The sequence below is a fragment of the Zea mays genome, chromosome 5, assembly GCF_902167145.1.
Source record: "Zea mays cultivar B73 chromosome 5, Zm-B73-REFERENCE-NAM-5.0, whole genome shotgun sequence".
NCBI classification, from domain to species: Eukaryota; Viridiplantae; Streptophyta; class Magnoliopsida; order Poales; family Poaceae; genus Zea; species Zea mays.
This window is the reverse complement of record NC_050100.1, coordinates 130,356,429-130,375,897: the sequence shown is the minus strand read 5'-3', so window position 1 is coordinate 130,375,897 and position 19,469 is coordinate 130,356,429.

Genomic DNA, 19,469 nt, shown 5'->3' with positions numbered 1-19,469 from the left:
AAGCGCCACGCTGGCAACTTCGAACCGACCGAGGCGGTTAAGTCCGTCCCTCTCAACCCCAGCAACGACACCGACAAGAAGGTCCGGATCAGCTCTGAGCTCGACCCCAAATAGGAAGCAGTGCTCGTCGACTTTCTCCACGCAAATGCCAAAATTTTTGCGTGGAGTCCCTCGGACATGCCGGGCATACCGAGGGATGTCGCCGAGCACTCGCTGGATATCCGAGCTGGAGCCTGACCCGTGAAGCAGCACCTGCGCCGCTTCGACGAAGAGAAGCGCAGGGCCATAGGCGAGGAGATCCACAAGCTGATGGCTGCAGGGTTCATCAAAGAGGTATTCCATCCCGAATGGCTAGCTAACCCTTTGCTTGTGAAAAAGAAAGGTGGGAAGTGGAGGATGTGCGTAGACTACACTGGTCTAAACAAAGCATGTCCGAAGGTTCCCTACCCTCTTCCTCGCATCGATCAAATTGTGGATTCCACTGCTGCGTGCGAAACCCTGTCATTCCTCGACGCCTATTCAGGTTATCACCAAATCAAGATGAAAGAGTTCGACCAGCTCGAGACTTCTTTCATCACACCTTTTGGCATGTATTGTTATACTACTATGCCATTTGGTTTGAGGAATGCAGGTGCGACATACCAAAGGTGCATGAACCACATGTTCGGAGAGCACATCGGCCGAACAGTCGAGGCTTACGTCGATGATATCGTTGTCAAGACGAGGAAAGCCTCTGACCTCCTCTCTGACCTTGAAACGACATTCAAGTGTCTGAGAGCGAAGGGCGTGAAGCTCAATCCCGAGAAGTGTGTCTTCGGAGTCTCCCAAGGCATGCTCCTGGGGTTCATCGTCTCCGAGCGAGGCATCGAGGCCAACCCGGAGAAAATCGCGGCCATCACCAACATGGGGCCTATCAAAGATTTGAAAGGAGTACAGAGGGTCATGGGATGCCTTGCGGCTCTGAGCCGCTTCATCTCTCGCCTCGGCGAGAAAGGATTACCCCTGTACCGCCTCTTAAGGAAGACCGAGCGCTTCACTTGGACCCCCGAGGCCGAGGAAGCCCTCAGAAACTTAAAGGCACTCCTTACAAATGCGCCCATCTTGGTGCCCCCCGCTGCGGGATAAGCCCTCTTGATCTATGTAGCCGCAACCACTCAGGTGGTCAGCGCCACGATCGTAGTCGAGAGACGAGAAGAAGGGCATGCACTGCTCGTCCAAAGGCCGATCTACTTCATCAGTGAAGTGCTATCCGAGACCAAGATCCACTACCCGCAAATTCAGAAGCTACTGTACACAGTAATTCTGACGCGGCAAAAGTTGCGACACTACTTCGAGTCTCATCCGGTGACTATGGTGTCATCCTTCCCCCTGGGGGAGATCATCCAGTGCCGAGAGGCCTCGGGTAGGATAGTAAAGTGGGCAATGGAGCTCATGGGCAAAACACTCTCATTCGTCCCTCGGAAGGCCATAAAATCCCAAGTCTTGGCGGATTTTCTGGCGGAATGGGTCGACACCCAATTGCCAACAGCTCTGATCCAACCAGAACTTTGGACCATGTACTTCGATGGGTCGCTGATGAAAATAGGAGCAGGTGCTGGCCTGCTCTTCATCTCACCCCTCGAGAAACATCTCTGCTACGTGTTGCGCCTCCATTTCCCGACGTCAAACAACGTGGCCGAGTACGAGGCTCTGATTAATGGGTTGCGCATCGCCATCGAGCTAGGGGTTCGGCGCCTCGACGCTCGTGGCGACTCGCAGCTTGTCATTAACCAAGTCATGAAGAACTCCCACTGCCACGACCGGAAGATGGAGGCCTACTACGATGAAGTTCGGCGCCTGGAAGACAAGTTCTACTGGCTTGAACTCAACCATATCGCTCGACGGTACAACGAGACTGCGGATGAACTGGCTAAAATAGCCTCGGGGCGGACAACGGTTCCCCCTGACGTCTTCTCCAGAGATATACATCAACCCTCCATCAAGATCGACGACACGCCCGAGCCCAAGGAGGCCTCAGCCCAGCCCGAGGAGGCCTCGGCCCAGCCCGAGGTATCCTCTGCCGCCGAGGGTGAGGCCTGCGCGTCGAGGGAGAGCGGAATGGGGTCACGCCTAACCCGAACTGGTAGGCCCCGTACCTGGAATATCTCCTCCGAGGAGAGCTACCCCTCGACAAGGCTGAAGCTCGGCGACTGGCGCGGCGCACCAAGTCGTTCGTCTTATTGGGTGATGAAAAGGAGCTCTACCACCGCAGCCCCTCAGGCATTCTCCAACGATGCATATCTGTCGCCGAAGGACAGGAGCTATTGCAAGAAATACACTCGGGGGCTTGCGGTCACCATGCAACACCCCGAGCCCTCGTGGGGAACGCCTTCCGACAAGGCTTCTACTGGCCGACCGTGGTGGCTGACGCCACTAGGATTGTACGCTCCTATCAAGGGTGTCAATTCTACGCGAGACAGACGCACCTGCCCGCTCAGGCCCTGCAGACAATACCCATCACCTGGCCGTTTGTTGTGTGGGGTCTGGACCTCGTCGGTCCCTTGCAGAAGGCACCCAGGGGCTTCTCGCACCTGCTGGTCGCCATCGACAAATTCTCCAAGTGGATCGAGGTCCGACCCCTGACCAGCATCAGGTCCGAGTAGGCGGTGGCGTTCTTAACGAACATCATCCATCGCTTTGGGGCCCCGAACTCCATCATCACTGATAATGGCACACAGTTCACTGGGAAGAAGTTCCTGGACTTCTGCGAGGACCACCACATCCGTGTGGACTGGGCCGCCGTGGCTCACCCCATGACGAATGGGCAGGTGGAGCGTGTCAACGGTATGATTTTGCAGGGACTTAAACCGAGGATCTACAACGACCTCAACAAGTTTGGCAAGCGATGGATGAAAGAGCTACCCTCGGTGGTCTGGAGTATGAGGACGACGCCGAGCCGAGCCACGAGTTTCTCGCCGTTCTTTCTAGTCTATGGGGCTGAGGTTATCTTACCCACAGACTTAGAATAAGGTTCCCCGAGGACAAAGGCGTATGACGACCGAAGCAACCAGACCAGCCGAGAAGACTCACTGGACCAGCTCGAAGAGGCTCGGGACGTGGCCTTACTACACTCGGCGCGATATCAGCAGTCTCTGCGACGCTACCACGCCCGAGGGGTTCGGCCCCGAGGCTTCCAGGTGGGAGACTTGGTACTTCGGCTGCGACAGGACGCCCAAGGGCGCCACAAGCTTACTCCTCCTTGGGAAGGGTCGTTCATCATCGCCAAGATTTTGAAGCCCGGAACATACAAGCTGGCCAACGATCAAGGCGAGGTCTACAACAACGCTTGGAACATCCAACAGCTACGTCGCTTCTACCCTTAAGATGTTTCAAGTCGTTCATATACCTCGTTCTCTTTACATACACAAATAAAGTCTAACCGTCAAGGAAGGGTCAGCCTTGCCTCGGCAAAGCCCGACCCTCCCTCGGGGGCTAGAAGGGGGTAACCCCCTCTGCGTCAAAATTTTCCTCGGAAAAGTCTTTTGCCAGAACATCTTTCGCGCTTTTCGACTGCTTCGATAGCGGGATCCTGAAAACGACGAGAGTACACGTAAGCGGCAAGGACGACCGAGCCAAGGGACTCCTACGCCTCCGGGATACGGATACCTCACTCGTCACCTTCCGCGATAAGTAACTCACGCTCGGATAAGCGATTCTGCTACCCACGAACAAGTCCTGATACTCGAAACAAGAGGAAAGGAAACACAACTTTATAACACGACAATAAGATGTTTAGGCCTCGGTGGCCGCAACAAACATACGCATACTACAGACAAACTGTTCCTACAGATTCAGACATCGTTAGGGGGAGCAGCAGCACCCTCGGCGTCGTTTCCACCTTCGGCGGAATCTGGCCCGGCCTCGGACGGCGACATGGGCGGAAGGATCTCCACCTCGAAGGAGGACGCCAGCACCGCGCTTGGGCCCTCACAGCCTGGGTCTCCGCCAGCGCCCTGGCCCGAGTAGACACCTCGGTTGGCCGCTCCATAGCCTCAGCCAGCTGTCCCCCGAGGACCTCAGCCCGCCTCACGGCCTCGGCAGCATGACTCCGGGGTTGGTCCCGCTCGCGGATGACCTGGCCAAGCCCCAGCCGCCGCCACTGCACCTCCTCGGCCTGGGAAGCCACCTGCACCTGGGCCGACAAAGCCTCTTTTCGAGCCGACTCCGCCTCTATCCACGCCGACACTGCTGCCTCCGGCTCTAGCTCATCGCAGAGCAGCCCAGGGTTCTAAAACTAAGCAAGAGAGGCCTTGAGTGGCAAGGCCGACCGAGCCAAGGGACTCCTACGCCTCCAGGATACGGATACCTCACTCGTCACCTTCCACGCAGGGCAACTCACACTTGGTTAAGCGGTTCAGCTAGCCGACAGGCGAGTCCTAGTGCTCGAAATGAGGAAGAAACACGGCTTCACGCCCAAATACCCAGATGTTCAGGCCTCGACAGCCACAATGAACAAACACCCATACTCAGGGTGCCATTACAAACGGAACTCCGGTTCCACTCCCGCGGGTATGAACAACCTCCACACCAGAGGGCCTGCGGGACAACAAACTCCAGGTGGCTCGCCGGCGACCACTGCACTAGCAGCGACAACGACCTCCGCTTCGTGTGGCTAAACAGCAGCAGCGATGACCTCAGGGCAGACGCTGCTGTGAAAGGGCCCTCGCCCACGCCCCCACGCGAGGGGCGAGGACAAGCCATCAAAGCCAAAGAGTCGGGGGTCCGACCGCAGGTGGCACCGATGGTCTCGTCGGCGGAGAAACCTTCTCTGGCTGCCACCACCTCGGCACCGACGACAGCGGCCACCTGCACGTCAGCGCCACGCCGATGAATGGCGGCCGCCCCAGCCTGCACCGACAGATCCCCACTCAAGTCCTCGCGGACGGGCCAACACCGGCCTCCGCGCGGAGGCGTCGTGCTGGAGTGAGGACAAGACAATCCAAGAACATGAATGCCGCCCTAGCGGCGTGCGACGTCTTGGACGATCCCCCGGTGCAGTCGGCGACGTGGGGAGGGCCGCAGACATGCCCGACCTGCGCGCGACACGACCATCGCCCGGGTGGGGGACGGACAGTTGCACCCTGGCCCAGCAGCAGCAGTTCGCCTTCCCCCGCATGGCTGGAGGACGCCTCCTCCGCAGAGCTGGAGGATGCCTTTCTCCCCCGAATGCCAGAGGAAGAAGCGGGTTGCCGGCCCACATGGAGGCAGGCCCCGACTCGCCCCGCCCTCCTCCCCAGCACGGGTGATGAAGATCCTTGAAGCTGAGGGCGGGGCAGAGGCCGCAGCCCGACTTGCTTCTCCCCACCACCAAACTGGTAGTCATCATCCTGGATGACCATTGGTGAGGGAATGCAGCCGGGCTGCATGATGAAAAACCTTGAAGCCGAGCGATGGCTGAAGGGCGCCAACCCCCGCGAGGTCGTGCTCCCCCAAAAGCAGCAAGACGAAGGCAACGCGGGTGCACCCCATACGGGGGGCTCGGAAGGTGGAAGGGCGCGATGCATGAGGGGAGTGCGAAGGCATGGCTACCGCCCGGGGGATCGATCCCTTTTTAAAGGCGGCTGTCCCCACTCGCATCCTCAAGCGTCACGGGCAAAGTCTTCACCGACGTGCTCCGGGGTCCTCCCCCTACGACACGGGGGCTGGGTCCCACACATCCTGCAAGCTGACCCGAAACGGAAGAAGCCAAACCGCCGCACGCGGAGCAGGTAACCGCCCCGCGGTTACAAGCACTCCTCCATCTTTGCCGAAACCAGCGGTCGAAAGGGCGGACCGCCATGCAGGTGGCGTGCAACCGCACCGCAGTGGCGGACCCCTTCGGCTTTGTCGCATCCGGCATGGAGGCCCAGGCCCACACGTCATGTAACCGGCGTGCCGGTTACTACGTGCAAGAAATCGCACCGCCACCTGTGCCAATGCCGCGCCTTCTCGACTGCGGAACCGGTGCCGCGACTCGAGGCAGCCCTGCGCGCGACCCAACGGTGCCAATTGAGTGCAACGATCACGGGTCAGTCAGCCGCGAGAGGAGGCGCGGCGATTGATATGGCCAAAAGTGGACCGGCAGTAATGGCGGCAACAGACGAGCGGAAGCAGCGGTCAAATCGCCGGCAGGCTCGCGTCCCCTCCTAAAGCGGTAGGGGAGCCCTCTCCCACAGCGTGAAGACGACGCACCCGTTTTCCGTTCCTCGAACGACTCGCGCACGCGGCCGCCCCGCGAATCGCCCGTCCCGTCGCATTAACTCCTCGGCAGAGCAAGCGACACCTTTGGCAGGCGAAGCGGGCGTCGTTTCACCTCCGCCATAATGACCGCGTCAAAAAAGGTGCGCCACACCATTTAAATTCATATCCTTTTCCTCTTCCCCTTTCTCTCTCTCTTGCTACAGGGACCGGGAAAGGGGATATTTCGAAAGGGATCCTTCTCCGCGAAGGAAGTGGGCCTCGAGCCCTCCTACTGATCAGGGGTTCGAAGGCTGACCCCTCGGAAGGGTTCAACAGCCGCCCCATAGCACTCGGGCTTCAAGCCCATTACTGATCATGGTTTCGAAGGCTGGCCCCTCAGAAGGGTTCGACAGCCGCCCCAGACCACTCGGGCTCCGCGCCCACTACTGATCAGGGGTTCGAAGGCTGGCCCCTCGAAAGGGTTCGATAGCCGCCCCAGAGCACGCAGAGCGAGGGATGACTCTGGGTACGTCCGTTACATGGCCGAGGCTCGGGCTACACTCCCGAGGTACCCTAGGACATTTCTGAGACCAGCAGGAGCGATTTTGTAACGGAATCCCATCAGAGGGAGGCATCGAGCCCTCGGACCCTATCGAATGGATCCGGGTCCGGCAAATCACCTGCAGGTACTTTTGGAGCGCGCCTCTGGGCCACTAACCGACCCTTATCGAACGGGGCACGGGCGTCCACTCGGATCACCCGTTAGCAACTCACTGGAGACACCATGTTCGGCACCCTCCGAGGGCAACATGGCGCTTCCCCCCCTTCCTCCTTGCGGAATGGCGACGAAGGGGCATATAATAAAAGTCGAGACAGTCCTTGATCGTCCTCTCGCTCTGTGCAGAGGCTCGGGGGCTGCTCTCGCAACCCGGCTACGGCCAAACCGTTGACAATGTCAACAAACCAGCCTAAAAACTCGGAACCTGACCATGCACCCGGGCTATGGCCAGGCCGCATGAGGGAACAACCAGGCCGGCCGAGGCGTCACGAAAGGCATTAAGACCTCAGAGGAGTCAAAGCACTCATCCGAGGCCTCTGGGGCTACACCCGGCGGGTGCGCTCGCGCGCACCCACCGGAACAAAGTGTAACCGAGAAAGGCCGGTCCGCTCGCAAAAAAATGCGGCAAAGCCTCCAAGCTCGGGGGCTACTGTCGGGTACCATAATTAAGGGTACCCCCAACACTCCTAAACACGGCTGGTAACCACCATCAGCACAAACTGCAAAGACTGATGGGCGTGGTTTAGGTCAAGGCCTCGTCTAACAAGGGACGCGATCTCGCCTCGCCCGAGCCCGGCCTCGGGCGGGAACAGTAGTCCTGGACGAATTCACGCCTTGCCCGAGGGCCTCCTCAAGCGACGGGCGCACCCTCGACTCGCCTGAAGCCCAGCTCGGGCAGGCTTCGTTGTGAAGCAACCTTGGCCAAATCGCCTCACCAACCGACCGTATCGCAGGCGCATTCAATGCGGGGATCGCCTGACACCTTATCCTGACACACGTGCCTCAGTCGGTAAGGTCAAAGTGACTGCAGTCACTTCGCCCTTTCACTGACTTACCTAACAGGAAAACAGCGCCGCTCGCCCCGCTCCGACTGCTGTGCCACCCACCAGGGTAAGGCTGACAACAGCCAAGTTCAGCCTCGGGCACAACAGGAAGCTCTGCCTCGCCCGACATTAGGCCTCGGCCTCGGAAGGAGGTCTCCGCCTCGCCCGACCTTAGGGCTTGGCCTCAACCTCGGCCTCGGAAGGTGGTCTCCGCCTCGCCCGACCCCAGGGCTCGGCCTCAACCTCGGCCTCGGGAGGAATCGCGTCCTCGCCCGACCCCGACCTCGGCCTCAGGAGAAGTCTCCGCCTCGCCCGACCTTGGGCTCGGACCGACCGCGCCACGGGGGATACATCATTACCCTACCCCTAGCTAGCTCAGGCTACTGGGGAACAAGACCGGTGTCCCATCTGGCTCGCCTCAGTAACAAGTAATGATGGCTCCCCGTGTGCGTCCATGACGACGGTGGTTCTCATCCCCCTACGGAAGCAAGGAGACGTTAGCAAGATCCCAGCAGCACCGACAGCTGTGCTTCTACAGGGCTCAGGCACTTCTCTGACGGCCACGTTACCACGTACACAGGGCTCTAGCACCTCTCCGACAGCCACGTTGGCATGTACATAGGGCTCAGGTACCTCTCTGCCAGACACGTTAGCGCATAGCTACACCCCCCATTGTACACCTGGACCCTCTCCTTGCATCTATAAAAGGGAGGTCCAGGGCCTTCATGCAGGAGGGTCGCGCGGGGGAACGAGCTAACGAACAGGCTCACTCTCTCTCTCGCGAACGCTTGTAACCCCTACTACGAGCACTTCCATCTCGCGCCAACCCATCTGGGCAGGGGCACGCAGCGACAAATTTACTCGTCGGTCCAGGGACCCCCCGGGTCCGAAACGCCGACAAAATCAGAGAGAAACAGAGGTATGGCTTGAGGCGGAAAGGTGAAGTTAGGGCTCAGAACGCAGAGGCATGCGATGACGTGATAAAGATGGGGTTTTCTCGGGTTGGACACCGTTTCTAAAAAGTGCTGAGTCATCACTCGGGAAAGACGAGATTTCCTGGCATAACTCGGCAGTTACCTCTAAAGTGCTGACGTGGCCCATCATAACTCGACTGTTACATCTAAAGTGCCGACGTGGCCTAGCATAACTCAACTGTTACCTCTAAAACGCCGACGTGGCCCAGCATAACTCGGTTGTTACCTCTAAAGCGCCGACGTAACTAGAGTAACTCGGCTGTTGCCTCTAAGACGCTGACGTCGCCAAGCACCACTTGGCTATTACCTCTAAAACGCCAACGTGGCCCAGCATAACTCGGTTGTTGCCTCTAAGATGCCGACGTCGCCAAGCACCACTTGGCCGTTACCTCTAAAACGCCAACGCGGCCCAGCATAACTCAGTTGTTACCTCTAAAATGCCGGCATGGTCCAGAGCAGCTCGTCAGTTACTTCTAAAAGACGCCAGCAATACCTGCCATAACTCAGCCGTTTTCTCCATGTAAATATCGGCAGAACCAAATACGACTCAACAATTACCAGTCGTTACTCGGGTGTTGTCTCTAAGAACAATGGCAACGCTGGGCATGAATACAAGCTATCGATTAACTATAAAAGAACGATGTAAAAGCAAAGGAGATACTCATAACAAGCTGAAATTTTCTTCAATATATTAAGAAGGGAAGTTCTTCCACAAACTCAAAGACCAACTCATTATGAGCCGGCCTTCCTTCCCTTTTTCGCTACATTACACTACTACATCACTACACTACTTACACTACTCTATACTACTAACTACTACTACATTATTTCACTATTACTAATACTACTTCTACTACTACTTATCTATACTAATATTTAAGCCAGTGGCGCTTTGCCACTGGCCTTGCCGCTGTTGTCGTCGCCCTTGCCGTCGCCATCGCCTCCACCGCCGCCGTCGCCTTCATCGTCGCCGTCACCCTCGTCGTCGCCGTCACCACTGCTCCCCTCCTCGGACGAGTCAGAGGAGTTCTCCTCGTCCGAGGAGATTTCCGACTCATCCGAGCCCTCGAGCCCGGAGCGCTCGACGGCCCGGATGTACGTCCACACCTCGGCAGCGATCCCCTGGGAATCGTCTGAGTCATCGGACGACACCGGGGGAGAGGCGTAGACCGGCGACCCCTTGGACTCGGAGGAAAATTCCTCCTCTGAGTACTCGGAGTCACCGAAGTCCTCCGAGGGGGGACTCGTCTCACTCTTCCGCTTGTCACCGGAGTGGTGCGACAAACTTCCGACCTTCTTGTTCTTGCCCATAGTTGATTGGAAGAGAAGAGAAAAGTGGAGAATAAGCAACAAACGCCCGGGAGATGTGTGAAGACACCAGTGAAGCAAGCAGTCTATTTATAGGGGCGGGAGGCAACCGCTCATCTCCTACCACGGTCACTGAACAGTCGCAAGAATTCAATAAGCCATTCAAACCGCCTGGAAACAAGTCAGGCGGTAGACGCCGTCTCACGTAACACGACACCATTAGGACTGAGGTCAACTGCTTGGACGATATGATTACGCCCCGCGGTCATGTCAAGTTACTACTCAAGGGCAGTTTGCTAAACGCTCAGCGCACCAAGTCGTCCCTTAGCTACACCCATTGGTGGGGGACGTCCAGGAATTTTCAATAGATTTTCTCAAGCAGTCACATCCGTACGGTATACGCAATGAATGTATCAAGACAGAAGGAAGATATTGATAGAGATCAGAGGAAAGCCAAAAATAGCTGTTGAAGTACAAGTCTAATCAACAGAAGCATTAAAGCATGAAGTGAAATGAAGACCAGCCAAGAGCCATCTACCAGACGTCCAATCTGTCGCCGATCAAATAAATTTCAAACCTAATAGGACATGGGTATACCGCGTTGCCGATCTCTAAGGCAAGAATTAAAGACAACATGCTGATCTCTAAAAGCATAAGTTGATGATATAATGCCAAATTCTAAGGCATGAGATGAAGACCTTTGAGTGGATTATTTTCAATAATCCACTCAAAGCTCGGGGGGCTACACCCATTGGGTGCACCTCCGGTGTACCCAATGAGTTCTCAACCCCGAAGGCAGAATGCTGATCTCTAGGGCATGGAACGACGATGAAATGTTGATTTCTAAAGCATGGGACGAAGATGAACCAATGACTTCTAAAAAGCAGGAGATGAAGACCTTTGAGTGGATTATTTTCAGTAATCCACTCAAAGCTCGGGGGCTACACCCATTGGGCGGTGCACCCAATGAATCTTCAACCCCTAAAGACGAAATGTTGATCTCTAAAGCATAAGCTGGTAACCAAGCACTAATCTCTGAAGTATAAAGCGAAGACCGCTGAAAGAGCCGAAAAACATAATAGAAGTTTGTTTTTACCGGACCGATCAAAGTTCAGAGGCAACGACTTGACAAGTGTACTGTCAAAGCATCCACAGTTTAAAGTCAAAACTGCAAGCTGGACCTAGAATCTTTGGGCTGATTGTTTCAAAATCAACTCAAAGATTGGGGGCTTGTGGGGAACAGATATCCCCCGGGTCCACTAGAAGGTTGGAAGGCCTCGCGAAAGACTCCAGGCCCATTATTTCGCAAGGCCACCCCTTCGTGGGCCAGGGGAGGAATCACTGGCAGAATTGATCGACGTAAGATTGGATCAACTCGAGCCCAAGCGACTCAATGGATTTAAACGTTATCCGCAGCTTTAATCCGATTCTCCCGCACAGCGCACTCAGACGTCGGAACTGAACAAGGATAAGTCGGCAGGATAATAGGGAGATAAGTTCAGTCGGTTCACTATTACTTAGGAGCACATAGTTATCATACCCGCATGTAACGCCCCACGGTCGAGTATATAAGGCCTAGGGGGCACCCCATCAAAAGACAGGTCACTCATTAGCCATCTACACAATTCTCTAGCATACTAGAGAATCCCCCTTAACCCACCACATAAAGATCCACACCAGGAAGTAGGGTATTACGCCTCTCTAAGCGGCCCGAACCTGTAGAAAATTGTCTACCGTCTCTCGTGCGCCCAGCACGAACCATCGAGCTATAGTCGGTTACACTGTCCTACCCAAAAGCACCTCGAGTGGTAACCCCAGGTGCGCGGTTGGGTCCCAAACACCGACACCCCCCCGGTGGCTGATGTTGATGAACACTATTCGGCTCGCTCAGATTCTAAAGAAATAAATGTTTGTTGTATGCTATAAGGGCAAATGGAAGGACGTAGAAAGAGCATTTGAGATCCTTATGGCTCGCTTTCATATCCTCACTAGCCCACGTCGTTCTTTTCCCACCACGTACTCGATGTGATCAATCGTGCATGTATTTTTTTTGCACAATATGTATATTGAGGCCATAGAGGATCATACGATGTGGACGCCGTTGGAGCATTAATCATCACCTGGAAGCACCGACAAGCTTTGCCGCCATCTTTGTAATTTAATAGAACATATCTAAGATCTATACTATGTCAATTAAATTTTACTTTATGAATTATACATTTTTTCGTGTAATATAATTTTAAATTTTTTTATAGACTATATAATTTTATTTATTTAATTATGAACTCGAATGTATTTATATTTTAATAAAACGTGGTGTTTTATGTCAAGTAAAAGTTGATGTGACGCTGATGTAATTATAGTCTGATTATAAAGGTTGTATGTGGTAGATGGGACTCACCATAATTGACAGCGCGATCTGATAGTTTGGTCCATAGCGTAATGGTCGACAAACACTGCAGAGCACAGTCCCATTTCTTGACGTCGGTATGCCGTCAGCAGCATGTTATGTTCACTGCCATCAGCAGCAGCAGGACAGCATCAGGTGAGTGAACGTGGGAACAGTGCGTTTACAGATGGAGCACGGCACATACAGTGAAATGTGCCAACAGCCTTGTTGCTACGGCCATATCATGATCGAATAGTGCCGCCGTTGAAACTGACTTTTGATTCTCACGTTGGACCCAAAAAAAGATCGTCATGCCACCATCGGGGAGTGTGTTGTCCATCTTGTTACATATGCTTTAACATTTAGTGTTGTCGGGACCATAATTAGGGGTACTCCCAAGACTCCTAATCTCAGCTGGTAACCCCCATCAGCACAAAGCTGAAAAGGCCTGATGGGTGCGATTAAGTCAAGGCTCGGTCCACTCAAGGGACACGATCTCGCCTCGCCTCGGGCAAGGGCAGCCGACCCCGAAGGATTCACGTCTCGCCCGAGGGCCCCCTTAAGCAACGGACACACCTTCGGCTCGCCCGAGGCCCAGTCTTCGCCGAGAAGCAACCTTGGCCAGATCGCCACACCGACCGACCGTATCGCAGGAGCATTTAATGCAAGGATCGCCTCACACCATATCCTGACGCGCGCTCTTCAGTCGACAGAGCCGAAGTGACCGCAGTCACTTCGCCGCTCCACTGACCGACCTGACAAGAAGACAGCGCCGCCTGCGTCGCTCCGACTGCTGTGCCACTCGACAGAGTGAGGCTGACAGTAGCCAAGTCCGGCCTCAGGCGCCATATGAAGCTCCGCCTCGCCCGACCACAGGGCTCGGCCCCCGTCTCGGCTCCGGAAGACGACGAACTCCACCTCGCCCGACCCCAGGGCTCGGACTCGGCCTCGGCTCCGGAAGACGACGAACTCCGCCTCGCCCGACCCCAGGGCTCGGACTCGGCCTCGGCTCCAGTAGACGATGAACTCCGCCTCGCCCGATCCCAGGGCTCGGACTCAGCCCTGGCCTCAGACGACGGTCTCCGCCTCGCCCGACCCGGGGCTCGGACTCGACCTCGACCTCGGAAGACAGACTCGACCTCGACCTCGGAGGAGCCTCCGCCTCGCCCGACCCAGGGCTCGGACCGACCACGTCACAGGGGGGCCATCATTACCCTACCCCTAGCTAGCTCAGGCTACGGGGAACAAGACCGGCGTCCCATCTGGCTCGCCCCGGTAAACAAATAATGATGGCGCCCCGCGTGCTCCATGACGACTGCGGCTCTCAGCCCTTACGGAAGCAAGGAGACGTCAGCAAGGATTCGACAGCCCCGACAGCTGTCTTTCTGCAAGGCTCCAGCGCTCCTCCGACGGCCACGACATCACATGAACAGGGTGCCAAGACCTCTCCGGCTGCCACGACGGCATGTACTTAGGGCGCTAGCTCCTCTCCGCTAGACACGTTAGCACACTGCTACATCCCCATTGTACACCTGGACCCTCTCCTTACGCCTATAAAAGGAAGGTCCAGGGCTCTCTTACGAGAAGGTTGGCCGCGCGGGAGGACGAGACGACGCGTAAAGTCCCTCGCTCTCTCCCACGCGGACGCTTGTAACCCCCTACTGCAAGCGCACCCGACCTGGGCGCAGGACAACACGAAGGCCGCGGGTTTCCACTTTTCCTGTCTCCCCTTTTCCCCCCTTCGTGCTCCGTCTCGCGCCGACCCATCTGGGCTGGGACACGCGGTGACAATTTACTCGTCGGCCCAGGGACCCCCGGGGTCGAAACGCCGACAGTTGGCGCGCCAGGTAGGGGCCTGCTGCGTGTTGACGAACAGCTTCCCGTCAAGCTCCAGATGGGTAGTCTCCAGCAACCTTTCCAACCCGGGACGGTGCTCCGTTTCGGGAGTCTTGAGTTCATGTCCCTCGACGGCAGCTACGACATGATACTCCTTCCTCCGCCGCACGACAGCGACAATGGCGGCCGTCAGCCTTTTCCGCCGGCGGCGGAATCAACGACGTCTTCCCCACGTGGCAGAAGAACAACATCCGAGTTTGTCCCGTCACCTCCCCCGCCAACGGAGGAGGAGACGGGGCAACCGTGGCCAAGCAGGAGGCGGCACCTCGTCGGCTGTCGAGCGAGTCGACGGCGCCGGCGCCCCGATGGGGGACACGTCGGGCGTCGACCTCGCGTCTGAGACGAAGACGAGCGCCGTTTCCCCGCAACACGCCAACTCCAAGTGGACGGACGACGCCAGCACGCTCGCGAAGGACTTGCTGGGCGTCACCCTCGTACCTGAGACGACGGTGCAGTCCGCCCCTGACGTGACTTCGTCACCGCCTGTCGACCAAGAGGTACCGACCGATTCCCATCTCGTGCCTTTTGGATTCAGCCTCGACCCACCAAGCGACCTCGCTTCGGTGGAAGCCTTCATAGAGGCATGTACCAACCCTCCGGGGTATCATATGCGGTCACCCTGGGACCGGCTGACGGCCGTCTCGACCTATGGACCCTCGGGTTCCGAAGAAAATGACGAGCCCGACTTTGGTTGGGATTTCTCTGGGCTCGGTAACCCCAGTGCCATGCGGGACTTCATGACCGCATGAGACTACTACCTCTCCGATTGTTCCGACGGCAGCCACAGCTTCAGCGACGAAGACTGCGGCCCAAGTCATGAATGTTTTCACGTCGATCTAGGGGGTCCCGACGAAGGCAACCATCTTGGTATACCGGAAAACGGTGATCCCCCTAGGCCTACGCCTCGCGTTGACATCCTTCGGGAGCTAGCTGTGGTCCCAGCCCCTGCGGGGGGTCAGGACGCACAGCTCGAGCAAATCCGCGAGATGTAGGCCTGGCTCGACGAGGGAGCAGGAACACTTGAGCCGCTCCGCCGGAACATCGGGCAGGAATGGGCAGACCAAGCTCCGGCCGGAGAAGCGCGTCATCTACCCCAGGGCATCCAGCTCCGCATTGCTGACGACGTCAGGGCAAGGCCGCCACTGGCTTCCAGTGGGGTCGGCCAGAACCTGGCTGCAGCAGCAATACTTTTTCGCGCAATGCCGGAACCATCAACCACCGAAGGGCGGCGTATCCGGGGAGAGCTCAAGAATCTCCTGGAGGATGCCGCGGTCCGACAGGCCGAAAGCTCTGCCTCCCGAAGGCAGGGGTACCCCTCGGAGCATCGCGCCGCGACTTCCCGATTCATGCGGGAAGCCTCGGTCCACACCGGGCGCACGCGCAACACAGCGCCTGCGGCCCTGGGTCGCCTCGGCAACGAGCACCACCGCCGCAACCATCGAACCCACCTCGACGAGAGGGTGCACCGAGGCTACCACCCCAGGCGTGGGGGACGCTACGACAGCGGGGAGGATCAGAGTCACTCGCCCGAACCACCCGGTCCGCAGGCTTTCAGCCGAGCCATACGACGGGCGCCGTTCCCGACCCGGTTCCGAACCCCGACTACAATCACAAAGTACTCGGGGGAGACGAGGCCGGAACTGTGGCTCGCGGACTACCGGCTGGCCTGCCAACTGGGTGGAACGGACGATGACAACCTCATCATCCGCAACCTCCCCCTGTTCCTCTCCGACACCGCTCGAGCCTGGCTGGAGCACCTGCCTCCGGGGTAGATCTCCAACTGGGACGACCTAGTCCAAGCCTTCGCCGGCAACTTCCAGGGCATGTACGTGCGCCCTGGGAACTCCTGGGATCTCCGAAGCTGCCGCCAGCAGCCGGGAGAGTCTCTCCGGGACTACATCCGGCGATTCTCGAAGCAGCGCACCGAGCTGCCCAACATCACCGATTCGGATGTCATCGGCGCGTTCCTCTCCGGCACCACCTGCCGCGACCTGGTGAGCAAGCTGGGTCGCAAGACCCCCACCAGGGCGAGCGAGCTGATGGACATCGCCACCAAGTTCGCCTCTGGCCAGGAGGCGGTTGAGGCCATCTTCTGAAAGGACAAGCAGCCCTAGGGCCGCCAGCCGGAAGATGTCCCCGAGGCGTCCACTCAGCGCGGCACCAAGAAGAAAGGCAAGAAGAAGTCGCAAGCGAAACGCGACGCCGCCGACGCGGACCTTGTCGCCGCCGCTGAGTACAAGAACTCTCGGAAACCTCCCAGAGGTGCCAATCTCTTCGACAAAATGCTCAAGGAACCGTGCCCCTATCATCAGGGGCCCGTCAAGCACACCCTTGAGGAGTGCGCCATGCTTCGGCGCCACTTTCACAAGGCTGGGCCACCTGCGGAAGGTGGCAGGGCCCACAACAACGACAAGAAGGAGGATCACAAGGCAGAGGGGTTCCCCGAGGTCCACGACTGCAACATGATCTACGGTGGGCAAGTGGCGAACGCCTCGGCTCGGCACCGCAAGCAAGAGCGTCGGGAGGTCTGCTCGATAAAGGTGGCGGCGCCAGTCTACCTAGACTGGTCCGACAAGCCCGTCACCTTCGACCAGGGCGACCACCCCGATCGCGTGTCGAGCCCAGGGAAGTATCCGCTCGTTGTCGACCCCGTCATCGGCAACGTCAGGCTCACCAAGGTCCTCATGGACGGAGGCAGCAGCCTCAACATCATCTACGCTGAGACCCTCGGGCTCCTGTGGATCGATCTGTCCTCGGTCCGGGCAGGCGCGGCGCCTTTTCACGGGATCATCCCCGGTAAGCGTGTCCAGCCCCTCGGACAACTTGATCTGCCCGCCTGCTTTGGGACTCCCTCCAACTTCTGAAGGGAAACCCTCACGTTCGAGGTGGTCGGGTTCCGAGGGACCTACCACGCAGTGCTGGGGAGGCCATGCTACGCCAAGTTCATGGTCGTCCCTAACTACACCTACCTCAAGCTCAAGATGTCGGGCCCCAACGGGGTCATCACCATCGGCCCCACGTACCGACACGCGTACGAATGCGACATGGAGTGCGTGGAGTACGCCGAGGCCCTCGCCGAATAGGAGGCCCTTATCGCCGACCTGGAGAGCCTCTCCAAGGAGGCGCCAGACGTGAAGCGCCATGCCGGCAACTTCGAGCCAGCCGAGACGGTTAAGTCCGTCCCTCTCGACCCCAGCAACGACGCCTCCAAGCAGATCTGGATCGGCTCCGAGCTCGACCCCAAATAGGAAGCAGTGCTCGTCGACTTTCTCCGCGCAAACACCAAAATTTTCGCGTGGAGTCCCTCGGACATGCCTGGCATACCGAGGGATGTCGCCGAGCACTCGCTGGATATCCGAGCTGGAGCCCGACCCGTGAAGCAACCTCTGCGCCGATTCAACGAAGAAAAGCGCAGATCCATAGGCGAGGAGATCCACAAGCTGATGGCCGCAGGGTTCATCAAAGAGGTATTCCATCCCGAATGGCTTGCCAACCCTGTGCTTGTGAGAAAGAAAGGAGGGAAATGGCGGATGTGTGTAGACTACACTGGTCTAAACAAAGCATGTCCAAAAGTTCCCTATCCTCTGCCTCGCATCGATCAAATCGTGGATTCCACTGCTAGGTGCGAAACCCTGTCTTTCCTCGATGCCTACTTAGGGTATCACCAAATCAAGATGAAAGAGTCCGACCAGCTCGCGACTTCTTTCATCACACCTTTTGGCATGTACTGCTACGTTACTATGCCATTTGGTTTGAGGAATGCGGGTGCGACGTACCAAAGGTGCATGAACCACGTGTTCGGCGAACACATTGGTCAAATGGTCGAGGCTTACGTTGATGACATTGTAGTCAAGACGAGGAAAGCCTTCGACCTCCTTTCCGACCTTGAAACGACATTCCGGTGTCTCAAGGCGAAAGGCGTAAAACTCAATCCCGAGAAGTGCGTCTTCGGAGTCCCCCGAGGCATGCTCTTGGGGTTCATCGTCTCTGAGCGGGGCATCGAGGCCAACCCAGAGAAAATCGCGGTCATCACCAACATGGGGCCCATCAAAGACTTGAAAGGCGTACAGAGGGTCATGGGATGCCTTGTGGCTCTGAGCCGCTTCATCTCGCGCCTCGGTGAAAGAGGCCTACCTCTGTACTGTCTCTTAAGAAAGGCCGAGTGCTTCACTTGGACCCCTGAGGCCGAGGAAGCCCTCGGGAACTTGAAGGCGCTCCTCATGAATGCGCCCATCTTGGTGGCCCCCGCTGCCGGAGAAGCCCTCTTGATCTATGTCGCCGCTACCACTCAGGTGGTCAGCGCCGCGATCGTGGTTGAGAGATGAAAGAAGGGCATGCATTGCCCGTCCAGAGGCCGGTCTACTTCATCAGTGAGGTACTGTCCAAGATCAAGATCCGCTACCCGCAAAATCAGAAGCTGCTGTACGCGGTGATTCTGACGCGGCGGAAGTTGCGACACTACTTCGAGTCTCATCCGGTGACTGTGGTGTCATCCTTCCCCCTGGGGGAGATCATCCAGTGCCGAGAGGCCTCGGGTAGGATTGCAAAGTGGGCGGTGGAAATCATGGGCGAGACAATCTCATTCGCCCCTCGGAAGGCCATCAAGTCCCAAGTCTTGGCAGACTTTGTGGCTGAATGGGTCGACACCCAACTCCCAACAGCTCCGATCCAACCGGAACTCTGGACCATGTTTTTCGATGGGTCGCTGATGAAAACAGGGGCAGGCGCGGGCCTGCTCTTCATCTCGCCCCTCGGGAAGCACCTCCGCTACGTGTTGTGCCTCCATTTTCCGGTGTCCAACAATGTGGCCGAGTACGAGGCTCTGGTCAACGGGTTGCGCATCGCCATCGAGCTAGGGGTCCGACGCCTCAACGCTCGCGGCGACTCGCAGCTCGTCATCGACCAAGTCATGAAGAACTCCCACTGCCGCGACCCGAAGATGGAAGCCTACTGCGATGAGGTTCGGCGCCTGGAGGACAAGTTCTACGGGCTCGAACTCAACCACATCGCCCGACGATATAACGAGACTGCGGACGAGCTGGCTAAGATAGCCTCGGGGCGGACAACGGTTCCCTCGGACGTCTTCTCCCGAGACCTACATC